General features: G+C 40.3%; 1 protein-coding gene and 1 pseudogene across 3 annotated transcripts in view; both read left to right on the top strand.

Moving 5' to 3' along the window:
* The window catches only part of LOC111343246 (neural cell adhesion molecule 1-like), a 29,597-nt pseudogene extending 27,887 nt beyond the window's left edge, over window positions 1-1,710 (top strand). Inside the window, exon 9 of the transcript XR_015989601.1 lies at window positions 1,529-1,710. The product of XR_015989601.1 is annotated as a neural cell adhesion molecule 1-like (transcript). The remainder of the gene's footprint in view (window positions 1-1,528) is intronic.
* The window catches only part of LOC111332589 (uncharacterized), a 279,730-nt gene that overhangs the window by 147,577 nt on the left and 115,667 nt on the right, over window positions 1-16,486 (top strand). The window lies entirely within an intron of this gene.

The raw sequence follows: 16,486 nt of genomic DNA, 5'->3' as shown, positions 1-16,486 counted from the left end.
GTTTTTATAGCCTGTGTATGTATGTGTGTTTGTTTGTGTGTTTGTTTGTGTGTGTGTGTGTTTGTGTGTGTGTGTGTGTGTGTGTATGTGTGTGTGTGTGTGCGTGTGCGTGTGCGTGTGTGTGTGTGCGCGTGTGTACCTGGGCTTTTTTCCCTCAAAGCATAGATCAAAAAGGAACATATCACTGGCTAGTTGATTAACATATTATGGAATATTACATTTTTTCGCGTAAACAGGAGTGCATTGAATCAAGGCAGTTGGTAAACTGTTAACGCATAATATAAAAACACCACTTCTAAAAATATACCCATTGGGTCAAAATACTTTCCCATATTTAAATTGGGCAGGGGCTTCATCAGCCTATAAATTTACAGCTTACAGTCAGAAGCAAATTGAGACGAGAGAGACAACATTCTTCGCTATACCGTATGATCTTGATCAAACACCGGACCCTATGAAATGTCAGCGTCAGTATATTCGTTTCGCGGCATTTCAGTTTCATATTTTCCGCCTGTTATCGGCGAAGAATGTACGGTACACGATTCATTGTGCCGGCTCTTGGCGAAGGACGCAATTCCTTCATACGTTGCGTGGTGCACTTCTCCGGCATTTTGCAGAATAAGTCAAATACCTGAAAAGACTGAAAAAAGGAAGCAACCGAGAGGATTATTCACCCGTAAAGTTCATGAAAACTCGATATCAGATTTCAGTATGCTGATGGCTTTCTGTACCCGCACATTTGACAACAGGAAAGCTAAAATAACACTCTCACTTCGTCTTCATTAACATTCAAAATCATAAATTTTCGCGCTTTTGAGTCATATGATTGGCCCTCTCTCTCTCTTCCTTCCATTCAACCCGTTTCGCGTCTCTCTAGAAATCACGCTCTTTCGTGCTATCGTTGCACGAGACAAATAGCTCTCTGCGACTTCATCAACAGTAAATTTTTAGCGCCATTGTCAATCGAGCAGAAAGGTCATTTTTAAGGTGTCCGACCAGTGCCGTTTCGTTTGAAAAAACATGCTCTGCTGTCCTATTGTCGTCAAGCTTATTGAGAAACCCTTTTCTGAGACGTAATCGATATCCAAAATCACAAACTTTCGCTTTATCGTCGATCGAAGCCTTCTTTTTTCTCGAGCCATAACTCAAAGTTATTGTTTTTAAATTCGCCCTCCTCTGACCTCGTTGTTCTCTTCTTCTCCAGTGAAAGGTCTACACAATTATAATGCTAACGTGTTTCATAGATTATGCAGACCCGTGTGGCAAGAGTAACATTTATTTTGGATTTGCCTCATTGACATCCAGTGCGTAGTTACCTGTTGAAAAATTCCGCGAAAGTGTATTCGAAGTTTAGGTTGTAAAACCTTCGCCAGACCAAAGAACGAGATGATGAGGGCGGCTATTTGTATAACTTATTCATTTTCGTTATCAGAGTATTTTATCAGCAGTCTCTCTCGCTGCAACTTTTTCCACATTTGTGTTTTCTGTTATCATTAAGAAAGATCCTTACATCTGCTGCTCTTTTAAGTTTCAGGAAAGAGAGAAGTTTCTTTAACAGCGACCATAAATGAGAACTGTAGCAGACGTTTATTTGTTGCAGCCAAATTCCCAAATGTGGTGAGATCTTTATTCACTCCGCCGAATGTCAATAAAAAGAGGAATTGGAAACAACCAATAAGCAGAAATATAAATGAATTGATTGATTGAACAAGTGAATAAATGAATACGTAAGTTGAAATGGATGAACGAATGAATGTGTGTGTGTATATATATATGTATATATATATATATATATATATATATATACACACACACACAGACTGCAGACAGTACTGTTTCGCCTTCTGAGTCTCATTAGCGCAGTGCTGATTCTAAGATGGGGGTGAAACTATAAAGCCACCCCAAATGATTTCACATTTGTGGTACCATCATAGTGCTCAAACTAGAAACTAGTGAGCCTCGTTTTATTATATATATATATATATATATATATATATATAATCTATATATATATATATATAATCTATATATATATATATATATATAATCTATATATATATATATATATATAATCTATATATATATATAATCTAGGAATGAGTTGAAATCCTCATCGACTTAATAGCTGAACTAGAGCAATGAATTATAATCCAAGAGTTGATTATTCGGTCATTTATTCGCTACTCTGAGTTTGATGCTTCATGCGAAGCAATCATCAGGCGGCTGTCAGAAATGACGGTTACAATCAGAGATGTATACATATATGTATATATATATATATATATATATATATAAAGTGTGACTTGATTTTCGTAGAACAGTGCTCAATACATAGAAGTAGAGCGAAGTATATATTGTGGGAGGAAAAAGACAAGTAAACTACAAGTTCATCCCTACAAGCCTGTTTCGTGGTCGCCCACTCATCAGGGGATTTAATGAGAATGTATATTTATATATATATATAAAGTTTAAAAAATTGCGAGGATGGTCAACTTCTGACATAAAAAATACAAAAAATTTTAATAAAAAACGTTTCGGTCAGGGACCTTCTTCAGTTATTTACAACTTTTGAAATGAAAAAAAGAGCAGTTAATAGTATCGAAGTGCTAATGATTACGTAATTACAGATAACGACTAATGAACTGGTGCTAATGAAAAGATAAAAAACCAAATTACAAAGAAAGTAAAGGACAAAATACAAGAAACAAACCCAAAAAACTAAGAGATAAGAATACTAAATATGTTAATATGAGAGTTCCATTAACGAATATATATATATATATATATATATATGTTTATATATATATATATATATATATATATGTATATATGTATATATATATGTATGTATATATGTGTATATATATGTATATATATGTATATATATATATATGTATGTATATATATATATATATATGTATATATATAACTAACTGCAGACAGTACTGTTTCGGCCTTCTGGGCCTCATCAGTGCAGTGCTAATGCTAGGATGGAGGAGAACCAATATGGTCACCCCAAACGATCCAACCTTTGTGGTATCGTCTAAGCCATGCCAGAGTGCTCAAACTAGAGTACACTAGCGAGCATGCGCAATTGCAGAGCAATGACTCATCCTAGTTAGAGTGCTCAATTTGGACATGAAAGCAAAGCTTTGTATGCCAAAGATTTGATTTAATCCCCTGATGAGTGGGCGACCACGAAACAGGCTTGTAGGGATGAACTTGTAGTTTACTTGTCTTTTTCCTCCCACAATAGATACTTCGCTCTACTTCTATGCATTGAGCACTGTTCTACGAAAATCAAGTCACACTTTATATATATATATATGTATATATATATATGTTTAAATGTTTAGGTCAGGGACACAAAAACAAAGAAACACAGAAACGCACACAATAAAAAATTCTCCACATAAAAAATTGTCGCTTTTATTCCATCTACTTTTATTCGAAAATATTCACCGAACGTGAGGCGAATAATTGCGTTAGTATAATTTCAGAGCTGAACAACAGAGTAATTTTTTAAAATCATAACATTTTAGTAACATTTATTAACATTTTATTTTAACATGTTATATGAACCGGGTGGAGCGGTTTATATAGCGTCACATAAAAAACCGCTTGACCAATCAGATTGCTGGAAACTCTTTGCTCAACTCTAAAATTGTACTAAATATATATATATATATATATATGTAGATATAACTGCAGACAGTATTGTTTCGGCCTTTTAGGCCTCATTAGTGCAGTGCTGATTCTAGAGTGGAGGTGAAGCCATAAAGCCACCCCAAATGATTCCACATTTGTGGTATCATCTAAGCCATGGTAGAGTGCTCAAACTAGTAACTAGTGAGCTTCGCGCGGAAGTCTGCGTTTCGATTTTTCCGTATAACATGAGGACACAAGTTCATTACGTTTATTGGGTGATGATAATTAAGTCGGCAGATGATAAGTAGTTTTTCTTTTATGTAGAGGTTGCATATTTTACTTGCGCTGTTGTAGGGTGATCTAGATGTTTCTTTTTTCGTGGTTGTTCACAAGAAACACGTCTTAAATTCACAATAGACGCGTTTTAAATTCACCCCAACACACCGACGACACCGCAGATAGCACCAACGCAAAAGACAACAAAACTTGCAACTGCCGACAAAAAAAAATTTGCCCACTTAACAGAAACTGCCTCCAAACATCAGTAATCTACCAAGCCAGCGTCACACGTGAGGACAACAAAACTTCTGAAACATAAATCGGGGCAACTTGAATTATCATAACTCAATAAACGTAACGAACTTGTGTCCTCATGCCGCCAGAGAAACAAAGTATTACTGCGCAAGAACCGAAGAAAGCACTTAATTCACCGCCACGCCTCTTAAGCAATTTGTAAAGCATATAAAAGATGGTAACGAATATTCTTGTCAATAAAATCTCTTAATGAGTGAGCAATCACGAAACAGGCTTGTAGGGATAAAAACGTAGTCGTCGTAATTTTTTCTACTGAACATAAAAATATTGCGCTCTACCTTTATGTATTGTTCTACGGAAAAATCGAAACCCAGACTTACTACATATATATATATATATAGTAATATATATAGCTCTTTGGCATACAAAGCTTTGCTTTCATGTCCAAATTGAGCACTCTAACTAGGATGAGTCATTGCTCTGCAATTGCGCATGCTCGCTAGTGTACTCTAGTTTGAGCACTCTGGCATGACTTAGACGATACCACAAAGGTTGGATCGTTTGGGGTGACCATATTGGTTCTCCTCCATCCTAGCATTAGCACTGCACTGATGAGGCCCAGAAGGCCGAAACAGTAAAAAGCTTCTCGGCCTTTTAGCCTATGAAAATCAGTATTCTCTTTTTTCTTTCAGTTTTGATAATGGACAGCCAGGAGAGCCAATTTAATGAGCAGTTCACCAGTACCACCGACGGAACCTGGACAACAGCGTCCGAGCTTGATGTCCCGGAGGCCTTAAAACTCCTTGAAAACAGTGGTGTGCGTTTTAGAGGCGTACCATTTATGGGCTCAGGGCAAACCAAGATCATCAAAGACCGGTCAGTGTATTTTTCCGTGGATACCTTGGTTACCTCCCAGACTATTTTGGAGAGCTTTGATGCCGCTGGTATTGACATTGATTCAATCGCCACAATCCAGAAGAAAAGTTCGAACAAGTCCTGGGTAGTCTCTTTTGTATCGCGAGCGGCGAAGGAGGCTGCTCTTGAAACCCCATACGTTGAGATCGAGGGGCTGAAAACCTTTCTTGGCGACTGCGAGAACCGTCTTGCAATTGTGAAAATATATGAGGCGCCAGCGGAGCTGCCGGATACGGCCTTAATTGGCCGCCTTAGCCACTATGGCCGTGTCCTCAGCTTCCGCCGTGATCTAATCGCGCAACATATCGAAAACGGAGTGCGAACGGCCAGAATGAATATCGCCCACAAGATCCCAAATACTATCCGCGTGGCCGGTGAGACGATACGTATCTGGTACCCGAACCAGCCTAAATCGTGTAGAAACTGCGGTGATGAGAGCCATTTGGCCAGGGAATGCTCAACAGTTCGTTGCTTTAACTGTGAGCGCCCTGGCCACCGTTCCGAAGATTGCGAGGAAGGGGCCAAATGTTCAGTTTGTTTGTCAGACGAACATCTCATTGACAGCTGCCCGTTCGTTCTCTTCAGCGCAAATATTGATGCCGGTGCGAAGGTAGAGAAAACGGAGGAACAGAAGAAAATGGAGCGGGATGAACGACTGAAACGCATGAAGGAAAAACGCGAAAAGGAAGACAAACGTAAACAGGACGAAGAGCGAAAGAAGCAAACGAAGGAAGAAAGGAAACAGCCCCCTGAGGGACGCGACGAGCGACAAAAGGACTCAGAAAGAAAAGACGAGCGAAGGGATGAACGGCGGGATGAGCGAAGAGATGAACGGCGAGACGAGCGAGGGGATGAACGGCGGGATGAGCGAGGGAACGAACGGCGAGGTGACCGAAAGAATGATCGAAGAGATGAGCGGGAAGAGAGAAGAGGCGACCGTGAGCGCTATCGCAAGCGCGATGACCGAGACAGATCTTCTCGCCGCGATTATTCAGATACTGATAGCGACGACGGATGGGAAAGAGTCAGGAGAAGGCGGTACAGACATTAATTTATCTATTAATTTGCTTATCTATTTACTAACCAAACTCGATGAGTAAGCTTAAAATAATTTCTCTAAATGTGCGAGGACTCGGGTCTTCTAGAAAAAGTAGGAAAATTATTCAAGAATTAAATTATTCAAAGTGTGACATATTCTTTTTACAAGAGACACATGTCTCATGTAAAAAACAAGCGGAGGAATTCGAAACACTCTGGCGCGGCAAATGTCTGTGGTCCTTTGGGACTGGCAGGTCTGCCGGTGTTGCCATCCTCTTTTCTCTAAACTTCCCAGGCAGAATTATCCGTTTTTTGACCGATTCCGAAGGAAGAATATTGAGCTTACTCATTGACTACTATAATTCTAAACTAAATTTAGTAAACATTTACTCTCCCAATACTATTTCGGATCGTAAAAGTTTTTTCTCTTGTCTGCACAATTACTTTCTCCCCCAAGGGGATCTAGTGATCGGGGGAGACTTTAATTGTGTAGACAATGTCCTAGATAAATTAAATTGTTCCGCCATCCTATTGTCTGATCAAAAACTTCTCCGATCCCTTTGTGCTGACTTCTCACTTACAGACATTTGGCGCAAAAACAACCCGCGCAAAGTAACTTTCACCTGGTCTAACAAAGACCATACCCAGGCATCTAGAATTGACCGCTTTCTCGTCGCTAAAGGCTTAACCCTAGTAACGGAATGTAATATTCTTCCATGCGTATACGACCTATCCGATCATGACTTTGTAAAAATTGAACTAACGACTAACCCTTCTAATCACGGTCCTGGAATTTGGAAGTTCAACAGCTCTTTACTCTCAGATGTAGAATTTAAAAACATTATGTCAAAATCGATTAACAACTTTAAGCTTAAAATCCCCGAATTCGCCTCCCTTCGCGAGTGGTGGGATGCTCTAAAAATTGAAATCCGCAAAACAAGTATTTCATACTGTATCCGTAAACAGAGAACAGCAAATGCCAAAAGAATCCTAATTACTAAGCAATTAACCCATGCTAAAAACGCTTTACATTCTAATCGCTTGAATAACCCAGGTGTAATTAGCGATTTGGAAAGCCAATTGTCCTCTCTAATCTCGAAAGAAGCCGAAGGAGCTAAAGTCCGCTCCCGAGCACAATGGTTCGAAGAAGGCGAGAAACCAACACGCTATTTCTTCCGTCTGGAGAAAAAACGAGCTGACATGAATAGTTTTGAATCTTTTTTTGACGAGAACGGTGTTCTCAGGAATTCTCAAAATGATCTTGAAAGAATTTTAACCAATTTCTACAAGAATTTATTCACCAAAGATCCTCTTGATATGCGAATTCAAACTGAAATAATTGACGACCTCGAATTTTCACTGACTGATTATGAGCGCAATCTATGTGAAGGCCCTTTTTCTAATAAAGAATTACTTACTGCATTGGAGGGCCTTCAGACCGGCAAGTCACCCGGTTCTGATGGTCTCCCAACAGAATTTTACTCGTGTTTTTGGAACGATTTGAGCGAATCTCTCCTTTCTGTTTTGAACGAGGCCTTTCTTGCTGGCTCCCTCGCGGATAGCCAGTACGAGGGCCTCCTACGACTCATCCACAAAAAAGATGATCGACGCCTCGCAAAAAATTGGCGCCCAATTTCCTTGTTAAACACTGACTACAAGTTAGCATCTAAAATCATCACTGAACGATTGAAAAAAGTCATGAACTCCATCGTGCATTCAGACCAAACGTGCGGCGTGGTCGGCCGCACTATCTTCTCAAATTTGGCCTTACTTCGTGATGCCCTTGACATGATTGACAAAACTAATGAACCAGGTATTCTCATTTCCTTAGATCAAGAAAAAGCTTTTGACCGAGTTGACCACGAATTCATGATGAGAGTATTGCGTAAATTTGGTTTCGGCCCCTCCTTTTGTGGGTGGGTCGAACTATTTTATTCTAAAGCCTTCTCTAGAATCATTGTTAATGGCTCCCTGTCCCCCCCTGTCCACTTAAGAAGAGGGGTGAGACAGGGATGCCCATTATCTCCTCTCCTTTATGTGCTAGTTTCAGAGGTATTATCAACGCAAATCCGTAATTGTAAAGATATTGAAGGTTTCCTGCTCCCCGGAGCAGGGGGCCTTCAATATAAAATATCCCAGTACGCTGACGATGCTACTTGCATCTTAAAATCCGAAAGGTCTCTTTCTTCACTTCTCCGAGTCGTATCAAAATTTGAACAAGGATCTGGCGCTAAACTGAACACGTCCAAATCTGAAGCAATGTGGTTAGGAAAATGGCGAACTAGAATTGAATCTCCCTATGGCCTCAAATGGGTCACTAAAATGAGAGTGCTTGGTGTTTACTTCTCAAACGGCCTCGTCAATGTCGACGACGACAATTGGCGGGCCAAATTAGACAAACTAAGTTCGGTTCTAAATCTTTGGAAACAAAGAGACCTGTCTTTTATCGGTAGAACCTTAATTGTAAACACTTTAGGCGCAAGCCGTTTATGGCACGTTGCTAAAGTCATCCCCCCACCCCGTTGGGTGCACGATAGCTTTAAGTCGATCATTTGGCCTTTTATCTGGAAAGGGAAAATGGAAAATGTAAGTCGCGATCGCTGTTGTGCGCCCCCATCCTCTGGGGGCCTCAACGTCGTTAATTTTAAAGCTAAGTGCGCTAGCCTGCGCCTTTCTGTTTTTTCCAGTTTAAGAGATGACTTTGGCACATCCAAATGGCATTACCTAGCTCGATATTTTTTAGGACATAAGTTAACTATTCTAGATCCCCGTTTTTCTTTTCCCACAAATTCTGGCCCCTCTTCCTTCCTTCCTTCCAATTACTACCGGCTTTGTTTAGATAATTTCCGTACCTTGCATCAGAAAACTGGTGCCTTACCTGATTTACTCACCAGTAAGAATTTATATCTTTTGTTGCTTGACCCCGTCTGCGTTGCACCCCGGTGCTCCGGTTTTTGGGCGTCTGCTATGGACCGCCCCATCAATCGTTGGGCCTGGGTGTGGCGCAAGTCTCGCCTAAAGCTAATTGAGAACAAGAAGAACGATCTAATTTGGCTATTGATCCATAGAGTGATCCGCGTAAGATATCTCCTAAAGTCTTGGGGATACATCAATAATGACAAATGCGCGATCTGCGGTAAAACAGAAACTATTGAACACTGTTTCTTGGGATGTCCCAGAGTTGTGAAAGTCTGGGACTATTTCTCTCCCCTTTTTCGTGTTCTACTCGACTCCCCCTTCTCTATCTCCCCTACCTCTATCTATTACCCCTTTTCCCTAGACCAATCTACCACCAGTATATCCTTATCTAACTTTCTCAAGGCAACCATCATATATTGGTGTTGGCTTGCCAGAAATAAAGCTACCTTCGAAGGTTCTCTTTTGAGCTCCAACGCGATTATCGACTTAATTAAAAAAGATGTCCAACTCAGAATTCTTAGCAGCGACACTGATACCTTAAGGAATTTTTGGTCTTTTAAAAACGCATTTTGTTCGGCCGATGCTGGTAAACCTGTCTTCTTTCCCTCTCTTGCTCCCCCCTGAACCTTTGTTTGCGCCCCACATGGTCGGGACAAAACTCTTTGTAAATAGTAAATAGAACTTTATAAATAGAAAACTTGTAAATAGAACTTTGTTAGCTCTTACAGGTGGGCGCTTACTCCGGGCTGTTATAGCCCGTGCGCTGTTCGTGCCGCCTGTAAGAGAAAATATCATTAGTTAATTGAGACCTGTAATTACCTAAGTAACTCATAATTTAATTCGAATACTTTAATCAATTAGAATTGTAAATAGATATCATTGACGAAATAAAACTGCCTGGTCTCCAGGCTTTTATATTTTTAAAAAAAAAAAAAAAAGTACTGTCTGCAGTTAGATTCTCTGTTACTCTGAGTTTCGCGCCGAAGCGCTCGTCAGACAGAATTTTATTGAAAATTTATTAAATTTATTAAAAACTCGATCATTGGATAATGCAATTCAAGACTTTTTATTGGCTCAGCCATTATGGTATATGAGCCAACATACCATAATCTAATTTCTGTACATTGTTAAATCCGGTTTCTTCTCACAAAATAAAGTCGAGAAGATTTGTCTAATATCTTGGGGGCGTTTTTTTAATAAAACAATTATTCCACTCTCGCTTGTTGGATATGAGATGATTATAGCCAACGAGGCGCGTAGCGCCTCGTTGGCTATCTATCAGCTCATATCCAACGCGCGCTCGTGGAATAATTGTTAAATATATATATATATATATATATACTTTAGTTGAAGAATCAAAGAGGACGCATCGATTCTCTGTTACTCTGAGTTTCGCGCCGAAGCGCTCGTCAGACAGAATTTTATTGAAAATCTTGTTGTACCGGTGATGTTTTGGAAAATGCTTGCTGACGAGGTTTAGAAATTCTCTGCCGATGTTTGTTTGCACGTTCATGATGTAGGGCGGATTAAACCAAATTATTTCTTTTCGAAACAGAAACTATTCAAGCAGCACGAAACTATCAAATTATATCTGGACACTCAAAGACAGCAACACCAACTTCACAATTAACTGGAGTATTTTAGCGATCGCCCCGGCCTACAACAACAAAAGCAAGCGGTGCCACTTGTGCCTCACAGACAAACTTTATCTAATTAGAGCTAAGAAGCTGTCTTTATTAAACAAAAGAACAGAACTTATTTCTAAATGCTGCCACGACAATAAATTTTACTTATCAAATTTCACAAATTTCACAAGCTGCCAACAATAGCCCCAGAGAATATTTATTTATTTATTTCATCGCACCAGCGAATTAATTAACTACTATATATATAAAGAGGTATGTTCTTTATTGACTAAAATTTTGTCTGACGAGCGCTTCGGCGCGAAACTCAGAGTAACAGAGAATCGATGCGTCCTCTTTGATTCTTCAACTAATGCATACCCAGCTCTGCAAACACAGCATTGAGCACTTTATGCCAAGGTAGGCTCTACCCTCACATTTATATATATATATATATAGTAGACAAGCACTTTCCCAAAGATCACAAGCTCAGAAAAATCTTTAACCGAAACACCATCAAAATCAGTTACAGCTGCATGAACAACACGAAACAGATAATCGACAACCATAACAAACGCATCCTAACAGCATCTAGACAGTCTGATGACACCGCCGCCACCGCCACTACCATTGATAACAACAAGACATGCAACTGCCGACAAAAGAACACATGCCCGCTCGACGGAAACTGCCTGCAACCATCAGTAATCTACCAAGCCTCCGTTACACGCAAAGACAACAACACGACAGAAACGTACATCGGACTCACAGAGAATGACTTCAAAACAAGATACAGAAACCACACCGCATCATTCCGCCACGCTAAACACAGAAACTCTACCGAACTCAGCAAGCACATCTGGACCCTCAAAGACAACAACATCGATCACTTTATTTCCTGGCGCATTCTCTCATCGCACTCACCGTATAACAGCTCAACTAAAAGATGTAACCTCTGCCTCAAAGAAAAATTCCTAATCATCTGCCGGCCCGAGCTATCAACACTAAACAAACGTAATGAACTCGTGTCTTCATGCCGCCACAGAATCAAAGCCCTCCTACGCAACAACTAAACTGTCAATTTCGCGCTGCATAAATTAGACTAGTTAGATCATGCATATTATATTGTATATAAGCAATGGTAAAGTTTATTCTCATTAAATCCCCTGATGAGTGGGCGACCACGAAACAGGCTTGTAGGGATGAACTTGTAGTTTACTTGTCTTTTTCCTCCCACAATATATACTTCGCTCTACTTCTATGTATTGAGCACTGTTCTACGAAAATCAAGTCACACTTTATATATATATATATATATATAGCTCTTTGGCATACAAAGCTTTGCTTTCATGTCCAAATTGAGCACTCTAACTAGGATGAGTCATTGCTCTGCAATTGCGCATGCTCGCTAGTGTACTCTAGTTTGAGCACTCTGGCATGGCTTAGACGATACCACAAAGGTTGGATCGTTTGGGGTGACCATATTGGTTCTCCTCCATCCTAGCAGGTTAGGGTCTCATAGCATGTAGTTCTCTGCATTATGGGACTCGTTACCCAACAGCAGTCCTTGCACACCCCGACTGTTCAGGTGCCCCGTTAGGCGATTTTGGCGTACTGGTGTACCCTCCTTCAGGCGTTACTCGGCGGAACCATTGCACTCCGGTTCCGTTAAGTATATATGTCGTCCGGCCGTTGCAGCACTGACCATTGCACTAAAGGGTCCGTGGCCGGGGGCGCCTGAAAAACAAAAAAAAAACTGCACTGATGAGGCCCAGAAGGCCGAAACAGTACTGTCTGCATAGGTAACTAACTGCAAACAGTTTTTTTAATTTTTGAAAAGGAGTTATTTTCAATAAATCACTAATTACAGAATAAAAGTGCAGACAGCACATGAGCTTGGCCCTAAATAAATACAAAGTACAAAGTCCGAAGATAGAGTTTATATATCTAAAGGGAGTGGTAATTTGAGCTAGGATAATTCTTAGCTACAAGTAAAGATAATTCTAAGTTGAACTAATAAAAAAGGCGTAAATTGCTAAGATAATGATATAACTAAAGATAGTCTTATATTAATACTCCTAAGATAGTTATAAGCTACAAGTAAATGTAATTCATATAAATTGATCTAACTAAGGCATTATATAACTGGGGATAATTTAAAGAAACCTAAAAGGAACTACTATGAAACAATTAATCTATTTATTAATATAGTTACTAAATCAACTATTAATTATTTACACGAGAATTTAAATAGTAGTATTGACTGCTTGACACAGTGCTGGAGCTTCCCACAAATTTTTAAAGTCAGATAAACAGAGACGAAAGTGGTCACAGAGAATTCTCTCTTGATATCATTGAGGATATAACGGATTATACCCTCATGATTTTCCTTTCCATTGCGAAAAGTAGCATTATTACGAAACTTCCAAATGCCATACAAGATCGTTCTGATAAGAAAACGGGCCAGTCGTGCATTATTTTGGGCTGGCTGAAGCCCACTGAAAGAAGAAAACAGAAGTATAAGAGGAGAAGAAATTACCAAGGAGAGAGGAGATCACAGGAGAAAAATACGACCACACTTTTTGAGCACGGGAAAAATTAAGAAAACAGTGATCAATTGTTTCTTTTCGAGAGCAGTGGGCACATTTATCAGAATCAATGTAGCCTCAATGTTTTAGGGAATCGCGGACTTTAATGGTCCGAAGGACAATTGACCACAACACATCATTCTTGTAGTTCTCAGAAAAGTCATCTCGAACCAATTTCGAGAGATTGTCAAGTTTGAAATCGATAGGAAGAAAGGGGGACCAAAAACGGTGAAGAATCGGGGAAGCAGAATTCTCTCTTAACAGGACCTGATAGCATTTATTAGAGGTAAAATCAAAGTCTAGCCACTCTTTGTGGGACACAATCTCGCGAAGAGTGGTAGCGCCGAAAAACATTTCTCGTAATATGGTGTGGAGTCGTGCGAATTCGGAGTGGAATTGTCGCGAAGAGAATGCCACTCCGGCCGAAAAGAAGCAAGCCTAAATCCTAGCAAGCATTTGGTTAGGTAAAAGGACTTTGATTCGGAAATAGAGAGATTAGACACTAGAGAGGCTAGCTTTAAGGAGTCCCCTTTGATTTGGAAATTGGAAATTGGAAATTCCAAGGCCACCTTTGTTAAAAGGCTGGTGGCAGGTCATTCGACTTCTGTCTCAATACGAGAGCCTCAAAGAAAGGCCAAATTAGCGAATTTACTTTACAAATAACCCATCGAGGGACGTACAGAACCGAAGACAGATACAGTAGTTCACTTATTCCTAAGACATTGACCAAAAGACATTTTGCCAACGAGCGAGAGAGAACGAGATTTGCAGAGATTGATTTTCCAACTTCTCAAGTTTTGGTTGCCAATTATCCACTTCAGTTTTTTTTTATGTTTAAGGTGGACGACCGGGCCCCCGATGAAGGGAGGTGCAGTGCCCGCCGACCTACATGTCTAAGCCCAACCCATGGCAGGCGTGCAATGCCTTAGGGATGGGGTCCACCAGAAACGAGGGTCACCAGACGCCAAACTCGTTGGGGAATCGAACCCCACCTCACCTAAAAATTACACACTCACTCCAAGAAAGAACGCACTCACAATAATAATAGCAGACCAAAACGATAATAATAGCCCCTAGCCAGCCAAGGGGTGGCACTGGAAAAAACCAAAACGATAATCATAGCCCCTAGCCAGACAAGGGGAGGCACCAGAAAAAACCAAAACAATAATCATAGTCCCTAGCCAGCCAAGGGGAGGCACAACAAAAACCAAAACAGCTAAAAAGCAAACCGGAGGGATCCACTTTAGTATCATTGCCGAAAACAACTCCTAAGATCTTTATTTTGGTCAACCACCAGAGGCTATATGGTTGATCGTTCCGTGTACGCCACGCGCCCAACCACATGGCCTCCGTTTTAGCGACATTTAGGCGCGTTCCAGAACCGCGTTCATAAATATTAATGGTATCAAAGAGAGATGCCAACGAATGAGTAGATTTAACAATACAGGTCGTATCATCAGCATATACCCCAACTTTATATCTTATTCCGCGTGCGCCGAGTAAGAGAAAGCCTTCTATGGCGGAATGTTTGGGATTTTACAGGGGAGAGTTTCAACACATAAAATATACAATGATGAACCAAAACCTAAACGGTTTAAGAGGATCATTAAAAAGGTGCGATTAACTCGATCGAAGGCTTTTTCTTTATCGAGACTGAGTAAAATGCAAGTTTCGTTAGTACGCTCAATATAGTCTAAAATATCCCGCAATAGGTGTAGGTTTGACGTAATTTTCCGACCTGTCACAGAACAGGTTTGATCAGGATCAACGATAAACTGTAAGACTTTGGAGACGGAGAGAAAGAGGCTTGGAACATATCTTAGAATCGACATTTAATAAGGAAATTGATCTCCAATTTTTTAGATCTTTCTGATCCCCTTTCTTGAAAATGACTCGAGTATTACTTGTTTTCATAGACTCGCACATCTCTCCAGCTTGGGAGCATCTATTAAAAACTTGGCACAGATATGGACCCGAGCGGTCCCAGAACTTCGAGTAAAATTCGACCGAAAGACCATCGGGGCCGGGAGCTTTGTTTGTGTTCATTTGATTCAGAGCGACGGTAATTTCCTAGAGCGTCAAGTCACCTTCACAAGAGGATGCCTGATCGGATGTGAGTTGACGAGACAAGGAATATAAAAGATCGGTTTGCATTGCGACATCTACCGGCTGTTCAGAAAAGAGTCGAGAGTAAAAATCTACGCGCGCTTTCGCAATTCCTCTAGAGAGAAGACCTCATTGCCGTCTGAATCGTACACTGAAGAGATGTGCGATCTTTGCGCTTTACTTCGCTGTGAATTAAAAAGAAATCGGCGGAGGCGTTTGCCCTCTTCTAACCATTTGGCACGACTGTGAATCGTAATTACTTCTGTTTTTTCGATACGGAGAGCTTTCATGCAACCATCCATATTGGATATAGAATTGGAGAAGTCGAATTAATCTATTGGTCAAGAAAACTTCATCTCTATGTAACCCTCTCCGTTTCTTAGGGGAAAAGGAGATCGCTTCTTCCTTAACGGACTGTTTAGAAACTCCCACCAATCTTGGATGCAAACGGAAGCATGTTAGAAACGTAGGTGATAATCAATTAAATTTTCTATAACAATACAGAAATCGATGTCTTTTAAAAGGGAGTTGTTAAAATTCCATACACCAGGACCGCGTTTTATGCTACTAGGAAAGTCAAAAACAAGATAGATAATGTCATGATCAGAAAATGAACAAGGAAATATATCACACTTCGTCTCAGGGGAGAGAAAATCCTTAGAGATGAGAAATTTATCGAGTCTGCTCGCAATTGTTGAGGTAGAATTGAACCACGTAAATTGCCTTTGATTAGGATGCAATTTACGCCATACATCGGTAAGAGTGAAAACACTTTTCAATGACTCGTAGTCTTTATAAAAAGAGACATTGCCCCCAACTTTGTCTAAAGTGTTATCATAACAGTTAAAATCCCCGCCAATGATAGTCGCCGAGGATGGAATAAAAAAAGTCATGGAGAGAGTCAAAAAAAACTTTCCGTTCAGATGGATTGGTGGGAGCGTAAATATTTACTAAGTTCAAATCAACATCGTTGGTCCTGATCAGGATACTGACGATACGACAGTGCGAGTCTCTCTTCCAAGATATGACTGCATCTAAAATTCTAGGGGAAATCAGGGTTGCCACTCCGCCTTGTCGGCCGATGGCAGGGTACCAAAAACTACGTCACGGCCACCG

This window comes from Stylophora pistillata, chromosome 7, assembly GCF_964205215.1.
Source record: "Stylophora pistillata chromosome 7, jaStyPist1.2, whole genome shotgun sequence".
NCBI lineage: Eukaryota > Metazoa > Cnidaria > Anthozoa > Scleractinia > Pocilloporidae > Stylophora > Stylophora pistillata.
Note: the sequence above shows the minus strand (reverse complement) of the source record. Positions and strands in the feature narration are given on the sequence as shown.